A 12,763-nucleotide genomic window follows, 5' to 3' on the forward strand; every position below is an offset into this window, starting at 1 on the left:
ACAGTAAAATAATCTCCATGTGTTTCAGTGTCCATATCTCTATTACAGTAAAATAATCTCCATGTGTTTCAGTGTCCATATCTCTATTACAGTAAAATAATCTCCATGTGTTTCAGTGTCCATATCTCTATTACAGTAAAATAATCTCCATGTGTTTCAGTGTCCATATGACCCATTCTGTTGGAACCTCAAATGCAAAAAGCGAGTTGAAACCGCTTGTCAGAGAGGGAGATGTGATCTCTCAACTTTGTTGGCGTGAGAGGCAGTGGGAGGGGCTTGGCGTGAGAGGCAGTGGGAGGGGCTTGGCGTGAGAGGCAGTGGGAGGGGCTTGGCGTGAGAGGCAGGGGGAGGGGCTTGGCGTGAGAGGCAGGGGGAGGGGCTTGGCGTGAGAGGCGGAGGGGAGGCGCTTGGTGTGAGAGGCAGTGGGAGGGGCTTGGCGTGAGAGGCAGGGGGAGGGGCTTGGCGTGAGAGGCGGAGGGGAGGCGCTTGGTGTGAGAGGCAGGGGGAGGGGCTTGGCGTGAGAGGCAGGGGGAGGGGCTTGGCGTGAGAGGCAGGGGGAGGGGCTTGGCGTGAGAGGCGGAGGGGAGGCGCTTGGTGTGAGAGGCAGGGGGAGGGGCTTGGCGTGAGAGGCAGGGGGAGGGGCTTGGCGTGAGATGCGGAGGGGAGGCGCTTGGCCTGAGAGGCGGGGGGAGGGGCTTGGTGTGAGAGAAGGGGGAGGGGCTTGGTGTGAGTAAACCAGAGAGGAAGAGGTGAAGAGAGAGGTTACACTCCCTCTAAAATCTGTCCAAAATAAAGCCAATGTGTTTCTATGGGTTTATTATGGACCTCAGCTTGTCGCCTGCCTTCCTGCCTTTGGGACCACGACTCCCATTGTTAGGGTGGAGACGTGCCTCTCGTCATTACATACACATCTCTGGTGTAAATGGGAAGATTCTACCATCTACATTACATTATGTCAGTCTGTCTGTCCTCCAGATTCTACCATCTACATTACATTATGTCAGTCTGTCTGTCCTCCAGATTCTACCATCTACATTACATTATGTCAGTCTGTCTGTCCTCCAGATTCTACCATCTACATTACATTATGTCAGTCTGTCTGTCCTCCAGATTCTACCATCTACATTACATTATGTCAGTCTGTCTGTCCTCCAGATTCTACCATCTACATTACATTATGTCAGTCTGTCTGTCCTCCAGATTCTACCATCTACATTACATTATGTCAGTCAGTCTGTCTGTCCTCCAGATTCTACCATCTACATTACATTATGTCAGTCTGTCTGTCCTCCAGATTCTACCATCTACATTACATTATGTCAGTCTGTCTGTCCTCCAGATTCTACCATCTACATTACATTATGTCTGTCTGTCTGTCCTCCAGATTCTACCATCTACATTACATTATGTCAGTCTGTCTGTCCTCCAGATTCTACCATCTACATTACATTATGTCAGTCTGTCTGTCCTCCAGATTCTACCATCTACATTACATTATGTCTGTCTGTCCTCCAGATTCTACCATCTACATTACATTATGTCAGTCTGTCTGTCCTCCAGATTCTACCATCTACATTACATTATGTCAGTCTGTCTGTCCTCCAGATTCTACCATCTACATTACATTATGTCAGTCTGTCTGTCCTCCAGATTCTACCATCTACATTACATTATGTCAGTCTGTCTGTCCTCCAGATTCTACCATCTACACTACATTATGTCAGTCTGTCTGTCTGTCCTCCAGATTCTACCATCTACATTACATTATGTCAGTCTGTCTGTCCTCCAGATTCTACCATCTACATTACATTATGTCAGTCTGTCTGTCTGTCCTCCAGATTCTACCATCTACATTACATTATGTCAGTCTGTCTGTCCTCCAGATTCTACCATCTACATTACATTATGTCAGTCTGTCTGTCCTCCAGATTCTACCATCTACATTACATTATGTCAGTCTGTCCTCCAGATTCTACCATCTACATTACATTATGTCAGTCTGTCTGTCCTCCAGATTCTACCATCTACATTACATTATGTCAGTCTGTCTGTCCTCCAGATTCTACCATCTACATTACATTATGTCTGTCTGTCTGTCCTCTAGATTCTACCATCTACATTACATTATGTCTGTCTGTCCTCCAGATTCTACCATCTACATTACATTATGTCAGTCTGTCTGTCCTCCAGATTCTACCATCTACATTACATTATGTCTGTCTGTCCTCCAGATTCTACCATCTACATTACATTATGTCAGTCTGTCTGTCCTCTAGATTCTACCATCTACATTACATTATGTCAGTCTGTCTGTCCTCCAGATTCTACCATCTACATTACATTATGTCAGTCTGTCCTCCAGATTCTACCATCTACATTACATTATGTCAGTCTGTCTGTCTGTCCTCCAGATTCTACCATCTACATTACATTATGTCAGTCTGTCTGTCCTCCAGATTCTACCATCTACATTACATTATGTCTGTCTGTCCTCCAGATTCTACCATCTACATTACATTATGTCAGTCAGTCTGTCTGTCCTCCAGATTCTACCATCTACATTACATTATGTCAGTCTGTCTGTCCTCCAGATTCTACCATCTACATTACATTATGTCAGTCTGTCTGTCCTCCAGATTCTACCATCTACATTACATTATGTCAGTCTGTCCTCCAGATTCTACCATCTACATTACATTATGTCAGTCTGTCTGTCCTCCAGATTCTACCATCTACATTACATTATGTCAGTCTGTCTGTCCTCCAGATTCTACCATCTACATTACATTATGTCAGTCTGTCTGTCCTCCAGATTCTACCATCTACATTACATTATGTCAGTCTGTCTGTCCTCTAGATTCTACCATCTACATTACATTATGTCAGTCTGTCTGTCCTCCAGATTCTACCATCTACACTACATTATGTCAGTCTGTCTGTCCTCCAGATTCTACCATCTACATTACATTATGTCAGTCTGTCTGTCTGTCCTCCAGATTCTACCATCTACATTACATTATGTCAGTCTGTCTGTCCTCCAGATTCTACCATCTACACTACATTATGTCAGTCTGTCTGTCCTCCAGATTCTACCATCTACATTACATTATGTCAGTCTGTCTGTCTGTCCTCCAGATTCTACCATCTACATTACATTATGTCAGTCTGTCTGTCCTCCAGATTCTACCATCTACATTACATTATGTCTGTCTGTCCTCCAGATTCTACCATCTACATTACATTATGTCAGTCAGTCTGTCTGTCCTCCAGATTCTACCATCTACATTACATTATGTCAGTCTGTCTGTCCTCCAGATTCTACCATCTACATTACATTATGTCAGTCAGTCTGTCTGTCCTCCAGATTATACCATCTACATTACATTATGTCAGTCTGTCTGTCCTCCAGATTCTACCATCTACATTACATTATGTCAGTCTGTCTGTCCTCCAGATTCTACCATCTACATTACATTATGTCAGTCTGTCTGTCCTCCAGATTCTACCATCTACATTACATTATGTCAGTCTGTCTGTCCTCTAGATTCTACCATCTACATTACATTATGTCAGTCTGTCTGTCCTCCAGATTCTACCATCTACACTACATTATGTCAGTCTGTCTGTCCTCCAGATTCTACCATCTACATTACATTATGTCAGTCTGTCTGTCTGTCCTCCAGATTCTACCATCTACATTACATTATGTCAGTCTGTCTGTCCTCCAGATTCTACCATCTACACTACATTATGTCAGTCTGTCTGTCCTCCAGATTCTACCATCTACATTACATTATGTCAGTCTGTCTGTCTGTCCTCCAGATTCTACCATCTACATTACATTATGTCAGTCTGTCTGTCCTCCAGATTCTACCATCTACATTACATTATGTCTGTCTGTCCTCCAGATTCTACCATCTACATTACATTATGTCAGTCAGTCTGTCTGTCCTCCAGATTCTACCATCTACATTACATTATGTCAGTCTGTCTGTCCTCCAGATTCTACCATCTACATTACATTATGTCAGTCAGTCTGTCTGTCCTCCAGATTATACCATCTACATTACATTATGTCAGTCTGTCTGTCCTCCAGATTCTACCATCTACACTACATTATGTCAGTCTGTCTGTCCTCCAGATTCTACCATCTACATTACATTATGTCAGTCTGTCTGTCCTCCAGAATCTACCATCTACATTACATTATGTCAGTCTGTCTGTCCTCCAGATTCTACCATCTACATTACATTATGTCAGTCTGTCTGTCCTCCAGATTCTACCATCTACATTACATTATGTCAGTCTGTCTGTCTGTCCTCCAGATTCTACCATCTACATTACATTATGTCTGTCTGTCTGTCCTCTAGATTCTACCATCTACATTACATTATGTCTGTCTGTCTGTCTGTCCTCCAGATTCTACCATCTACATTACATTATGTCAGTCTGTCTGTCCTCCAGATTCTACCATCTACATTACATTATGTCAGTCTGTCTGTCCTCCAGATTCTACCATCTACATTACATTATGTCAGTCTGTCTGTCCTCCAGATTCTACCATCTACATTACATTATGTCAGTCTGTCTGTCCTCCAGATTCTACCATCTACATTACATTATGTCAGTCTGTCTGTCCTCCAGATTCTACCATCTACATTACATTATGTCAGTCAGTCTGTCTGTCCTCCAGATTCTACCATCTACATTACATTATGTCAGTCTGTCTGTCCTCCAGATTCTACCATCTACATTACATTATGTCTGTCTGTCTGTCCTCCAGATTCTACCATCTACATTACATTATGTCAGTCTGTCTGTCTGTCCTCCAGATTCTACCATCTACATTACATTATGTCTGTCTGTCCTCCAGATTCTACCATCTACATTACATTATGTCAGTCTGTCTGTCTGTCCTCCAGATTCTACCATCTACATTACATTATGTCAGTCTGTCTGTCTGTCCTCCAGATTCTACCATCTACATTACATTATGTCTGTCTGTTCTCCAGATTCTACCATCTACATTACATTATGTCAGTCTGTCTGTCCTCCAGATTCTACCATCTACATTACATTATGTCAGTCTGTCTGTCCTCCAGATTCTACCATCTACATTACATTATGTCTGTCTGTCTGTCCTCCAGATTCTACCATCTACATTACATTATGTCAGTCTGTCTGTCCTCCAGATTCTACCATCTACATTACATTATGTCAGTCTGTCTGTCCTCCAGATTCTACCATCTACATTACATTATGTCAGTCTGTCTGTCCTCCAGATTCTACCATCTACATTACATTATGTCAGTCTGTCTGTCCTCCAGATTCTACCATCTACATTACATTATGTCAGTCTGTCTGTCCTCCAGATTCTACCATCTACATTACATTATGTCTGTCTGTCTGTCCTCCAGATTCTACCATCTACATTACATTATGTCAGTCTGTCCTCCAGATTCTACCATCTACATTACATTATGTCTGTCTGTCTGTCCTCCAGATTCTACCATCTACATTACATTATGTCAGTCTGTCCTCCAGATTCTACCATCTACATTACATTATGTCAGTCTGTCTGTCCTCCAGATTCTACCATCTACATTACATTATGTCTGTCTGTCCTCCAGATTCTACCATCTACATTACATTATGTCTGTCTGTCCTCCAGATTCTACCATCTACATTACATTATGTCTGTCTGTCTGTCTGTCCTCCAGATTCTACCATCTACATTACATTATGTCAGTCTGTCTGTCCTCCAGATTCTACCATCTACATTACATTATGTCAGTCTGTCCTCCAGATTCTACCATCTACATTACATTATGTCAGTCTGTCTGTCTGTCCTCCAGATTCTACCATCTACATTACATTATGTCTGTCTGTCTGTCCTCCAGATTCTACCATCTACATTACATTATGTCAGTCTGTCTGTCCTCCAGATTCTACCATCTACATTACATTATGTCAGTCTGTCTGTCCTCCAGATTCTACCATCTACATTACATTATGTCTGTCTGTCTGTCCTCCAGATTCTACCATCTACACTACATTATGTCAGTCAGTCTGTCTGTCCTCCAGATTCTACCATCTACATTACATTATGTCAGTCTGTCTGTCCTCCAGATTCTACCATCTACATTACATTATGTCAGTCTGTCTGTCCTCCAGATTCTACCATCTACATTACATTATGTCAGTCTGTCTGTCCTCCAGATTCTACCATCTACATTACATTATGTCAGTCTGTCTGTCCTCCAGATTCTACCATCTACACTACATTATGTCAGTCAGTCTGTCTGTCCTCCAGATTCTACCATCTACATTACATTATGTCAGTCTGTCTGTCCTCCAGATTCTACCATCTACATTACATTATGTCAGTCTGTCTGTCCTCCAGATTCTACCATCTACATTACATTATGTCAGTCTGTCTGTCTGTCCTCCAGATTCTACCATCTACATTACATTATGTCAGTCTGTCTGTCTGTCCTCCAGATTCTACCATCTACACTACATTATGTCAGTCAGTCTGTCTGTCCTCCAGATTCTACCATCTACATTACATTATGTCTGTCTGTCTGTCCTCCAGATTCTACCATCTACATTACATTATGTCAGTCTGTCTGTCCTCCAGATTCTACCATCTACATTACATTATGCCTGTCTGTCTGTCTGTCCTCCAGATTCTACCATCTACATTACATTATGTCTGTCTGTCAGTCTGTCCTCCAGATTCTACCATCTACATTACATTATGTCAGTCAGTCTGTCTGTCCTCCAGATTCTACCATCTACATTACATTATGTCAGTCTGTCTGTCCTCCAGATTCTACCATCTACATTACATTATGTCAGTCAGTCTGTCTGTCCTCCAGATTATACCATCTACATTACATTATGTCAGTCTGTCTGTCCTCCAGATTCTACCATCTACACTACATTATGTCAGTCTGTCTGTCCTCCAGATTCTACCATCTACATTACATTATGTCAGTCTGTCTGTCCTCCAGATTCTACCATCTACATTACATTATGTCAGTCTGTCTGTCCTCCAGATTCTACCATCTACATTACATTATGTCAGTCTGTCTGTCTGTCCTCCAGATTCTACCATCTACATTACATTATGTCAGTCTGTCTGTCCTCCAGATTCTACCATCTACATTACATTATGTCAGTCTGTCTGTCTGTCCTCCAGATTCTACCATCTACATTACATTATGTCAGTCTGTCTGTCCTCCAGATTCTACCATCTACATTACATTATGTCAGTCAGTCTGTCCTCCAGATTCTACCATCTACATTACATTATGTCTGTCTGTCCTCCAGATTCTACCATCTACACTACATTATGTCAGTCTGTCTGTCTGTCCTCCAGATTCTTAGAGTTCCTAGAGTCAGTAATAAAACCTGACTGAGGCCTCAGAGACACATTAATCTGACTGTGTGTGTGTGTGTGTGTGTGGGTGTGTGTGTGTGTGTGTGTGTGTGTATGTGTGTGTATATGATGCGTGTATAATGTATGTAATTTGTTTTCACTGAACCAGGAGGATGACCCTGGTCTGCCTTATTCACAACAGATGTTACTGAGCAGATACTTTCAGACAGAGAGAGACAGAGAGACAGAGAGACAGAGAGACAGAGAGAGAGAGAGAGAGAGACAGGGACACAGAGACACAGAAAAAGAGAGAGAGACATAAAGAGAGACAGAGAAAGAGAGACAGAGAGAGACAGAGAGAGACAGAGAGAGACAGAGAGAGAGACAGAAAGAGAGACAGAGAGAGACAGAGAGAGAGAGACAGAGAGAGAGAGACAGAGAGAGAGAGACAGAGGGAGACAGAGAGAGAGAGAGACAGAGAGAGGGAGACAGAGAGAGAGAGAGACAGAGAGAGGGAGACGGAGAGAGAGAGAGACACAAAGAGACAGAGAGGGGGGGGGGGGGGTGTCTCCTGATAGAAACCTCCCCCAGAAAGATTTGGCATTTGTGTAATCCCCCCCCTGGGAATCCATATTTATGAACGTCCATGTTTCTTGAAGTTTAGCCACAATAAATGACGTAGAAAAAAGTGTTTTAATGACTAGATCACTAATCTACTCCCTTCCCTGAAAACCACACCCATAGTGATTGATTGACAGGTCTGAAACCCTATCGACTCTGCGACTCACAAACATCCGGGCCCTTCACTGAAAACCCCACCCATAGTGATTGATTGACAGGTCTGAAACCCTATCCACTCTGTGACTCACAAACATCCCGCCCCCTTCCCTGAAAACCCCACCCATAATGATTGATTGACAGGTCTGAAACCCCATCGACTCTGCGACTCACAAACATCCCGCCCCCTTCCCTGAAAACCCCACCCATAATGATTGATTGACAGGTCTGAAACCCTATCGACTCTGCGACCCGCCCCCTTCCCTGAAAACCCCACCCATAGTGATAAACTGTAAGGCCAAACTGTTCAGAATGTGGCCAGGATAACGCATTGAACAACATTGTTTTTACCTAAAAAAATATTTTAATTTTGTACTTAGAAAGTTAAGAAAATACTAAAATGTTAAATTGCACATTAAGTTTTCAGATGTTTGTCTCAAATAATGTGATCCCAGCAATGTAGTACAATTAGACTTTAAAACAGATTTATCTTTCAACGATCACAATATGTCATCTGGCTTTGGATAACTACTGGCAACATGAGAATGCAAATCTTAAAAATATTTTTGATTTGTTTAACACTTTTTTGGTTACTACATGATTCCATATGTGTTATTTCATAGTTGTGATGTCTTCACTATTATTATACAAGGTAGAACACACCTCAACACACCTCAACACACCTCAACACTCCCCAACACACCTCAACACTACTACACACACACCTCAACGCTACTACACACACCTCAACACTACTACACACACCTCAACACTACTACGCACACCTCAACACACCTCAACACTCCCCAACACACCTCAACACTACTACACACACACCTCAACGCTACTACACACACACCTCAACGCTACTACACACACCTCAACACTACTACACACACCTCAACACTACTACACACACCTCAACACACCTCAACACTCCCCAACACACCTCAACACTACTACGCACACCTCAACACACCTCAACACTCCCCAACACACCTCAACACTCCCCAACACACCTCAACACTACTACACACACACCTCAACGCTACTACACACACACCTCAACGCTACTACACACACCTCAACACTACTACACACTACTACACACACCTCAACACTACTACACACACCTCAACGCTACTACACACACCTCAACACTACTACACACACCTCAACGCTACTACACACACCTCAACACACATCAACACTACAACACACACATCAACACACCTCAACACTACTACACACACCTCAACACTCCTCAACACTACTACACACACACCTCAACGCTACTACACACATCTCAACACTACTACACACACCTCAACGCTACTACACACACCTCAACACACCTCAACACTACAACACACACATCAACACACCTCAACACTACTACACACACCTCAACACTCCTCAACACTACTACACACACACCTCAACGCTACTACACGCACACCTCAACACTACTACGCACACCTCTACACACCTCAACACACCTCAACACTCCCCAACACACCTCAACACACCTCAACACTCCCCAACACACCTCAACACTCCCCAACACACCCCAACACACCTCAACACACCTCAACACACCTCAACACACCCCAACACACCTCAACACTCTCCAACACACCTCAACACTCTCCAACACACCTCAACACACCTCAACACACCTCAACACTCCCCAACACACCTCAACACTCCCCAACACACCTCAACACTCCCCAACACACCTCAACACTCCTCAACACACCTCAACACTACTACACACACCTCAACACACCTCAACACTATCACTCCTCACCATCTGCTTACTGGAGAGTTTCAGCCTCAAAGTAGAGGAGAGAAAAATAAACACAGGCTCAGAATGTGTTCTATAGCTTATGAATGTGTTTAATAATGATTTAACGTGTGTGTGTGTGTGTGTGTGTGTGTGTGTGTGTGTGTGTGTGTGTGTGTGTGTTAGTATCAGGCTACAGTCTACCATTCCCCTTGGCCCAAGTCACATGCGTGTGTGTGTGTGTGTGTAGCGTGTAAATTGTAGCGTGTAGCGTGACACGGAGGAATGCCCTGCTCTGAAAAACATGATGAAGTGTAGACTAAAACAGAGGGAGAGAGATTGGAAGAAGGCCGGGTGGGGATGAAGGGGGAGAGAGGCAGATAATTAATTCAATGTGGAGTGAGTCCTGTTACTATAGAAACACTCTGGTCAATGTGGAGTGAGTCCTGTTACTATAGTAACACTCTGGTCAATGTGGAGTGAGTCCTGTTACTATAGTAACACTCTGGTCAATGTGGACTGAGTCCTGTTACTATAGTAACACTCTGGTCAATGTGGACTGAGTCCTGTTACTATAGAAACATTCTGGTCAATGTGGAGTGAGTCCTGTTACTATAGAAACACTCTGGTCAATGTGGAGTGAGTCCTGTTACTATAGAAACATTCTGGTCAATGTGGAGTGAGTCCTGTTACTATAGAAACACTCTGGTCAATGTGGAGTGAGTCCTGTTACTATAGAAACACTCTGGTCAATGTGGAGTGAGTCCTGTTACTATAGAAACACTCTGGTCAATGTGGAGTGAGTCCTGTTACTATAGAAACACTCTGGTCAATGTGGAGTGAGTCCTGTTACTATAGAAACACTCTGGTCAATGTGGAGTGAGTCCTGTTACTATAGAAACACTCTGGTCAATGTGGGGTGAGTCCCGTTACTATAGAAACACTCTGGTCAATGTGGACTGAGTCCTGTTACTATAGAAACACTCTGGTCAATGTGGAGTGAGTCCTGTTACTTTAGAAACACTCTGGTCAATGTGGAGTGAGTCCTGTTACTATAGAAACACTCTGGTCAATGTGGAGTGAGTCCTGTTACTATAGAAACACTCTGGTCAATGTGGAGTGAGTCCTGTTACTATAGAAACACTCTGGTCAATGTGGAGTGAGTCCTGTTACTATAGAAACACTCTGGTCAATGTGGAGTGAGTCCTGTTACTATAGAAACACTCTGGTCAATGTGGAGTGAGTCCTGTTACTATAGATACACTCTGGTCAATGTGGAGTGAGTCCTGTTACTATAGAAACACTCTGGTCAATGTGGAGTGAGTCCTGTTACTATAGAAACACTCTGGTCAATGTGGAGCGAGTCCTGTTACTATAGAAACACTCTGGTCAATGTGGAGTGAGTCCTGTTACTATAGTAACACTCTGGTCAATGTGGAGTGAGTCCTGTTACTATAGAAACACTCTGGTCAATGTGGAGTGAGTCCTGTTACTATAGAAACACTCTTAACATAGAGTTAGATAGACAGCTTTATATAACGTTAGTTCTTAACATAGAGTTTGTTAGACAGCTTTATATAACGTTAGTTCTTAACATAGAGTTTGTTAGACAGCTTTATATAACGTTAGTTCTTAGCATAGAGTTAGATAGACAGCTGTATATAATTTTAGTTCTTAACATAGAGTTAGATAGACAGCTTTATATAATGTTAATTCTTAACATAGAGTTAGATAAACAGCTTTATATATTGTTAGTTCTTAACATAAAGTTAGATAGACAGCTGTATATAACGTTAGTTCTTAACATAGAGTTAGATAGACAGCTTTATATAATGTTAGTTCTTAACATAGAGTTAGATAGACAGCTTTATATAACGTTAGTTCTTAACATAGAGTTTGTTAGACAGCTTTATATAACGTTAGTTCTTAACATAGAGTTTGTTAGACAGCTTTATATAACGTTAGTTCTTAACATAGAGTTTGTTAGACAGCTTTATATAACGTTAGTTCTTAGCATAGAGTTAGATAGACAGCTGTATATAATTTTAGTTCTTAACATAGAGTTAGATAGACAGCTTTATATAATGTTAATTCTTAACATAGAGTTAGATAAACAGCTTTATATATTGTTAGTTCTTAACATAAAGTTAGATAGACAGCTGTATATAACGTTAGTTCTTAACATAGAGTTAGATAGACAGCTTTATATAATGTTAGTTCTTAACATAGAGTTAGATAGACAGCTTTATATAACGGTATTTCTTAACATAGAGTTAGATAGACAGCTTCATATAATGTTAGTTCTTAACATAGAGTTAGATAGACAGCTTTATATAGTGTTAGTTCTTAACATAGAGTTAGATAGAAAGCTTTATATAACGTTAGTTCTTAACATTGAGTTAGATAGACAGTGTCATATAATGTTAGTTCTTAACATAGAGTTAGATAGACAGCTTTATATAGTGTTAGTTCTTAACATAGAGTTAGATAGAAAGCTTTATATAACGTTAGTTCTTAACATTGAGTTAGATAGACAGTGTCATATAATGTTAGTTCTTAACATAGAGTTAGATAGACAGCTTTATATAATGTTAGTTCTTAACATAGAGTTAGATAGACAGCTTTATATAGTGTTAGTTCTTAACATAGAGTTAGATAGAAAGCTTTATATAACGTTAGTTCTTAACATTGAGTTAGATAGACAGTGTCATATAACGCTAGTCTTTTCACCACCCAGAGTGAGTAAGCAACTCACATTCTCACTAATATATTCCACATTGACTATAGTGGTTTACTACTAGTCTTTCACTGCCACT

The 12,763-nt window shown here is 41.6% G+C and overlaps 1 protein-coding gene across 1 annotated transcript in view; it reads right to left on the reverse strand.

Moving 5' to 3' along the window:
• prss12 (serine protease 12) overlaps positions 1-12,763 on the reverse strand; it is a 91,959-nt gene that overhangs the window by 40,648 nt on the left and 38,548 nt on the right. The window lies entirely within an intron of this gene.

Source organism: Salvelinus fontinalis, unplaced genomic scaffold, assembly GCF_029448725.1.
Source record: "Salvelinus fontinalis isolate EN_2023a unplaced genomic scaffold, ASM2944872v1 scaffold_0039, whole genome shotgun sequence".
Classification (NCBI taxonomy): domain Eukaryota; kingdom Metazoa; phylum Chordata; class Actinopteri; order Salmoniformes; family Salmonidae; genus Salvelinus; species Salvelinus fontinalis.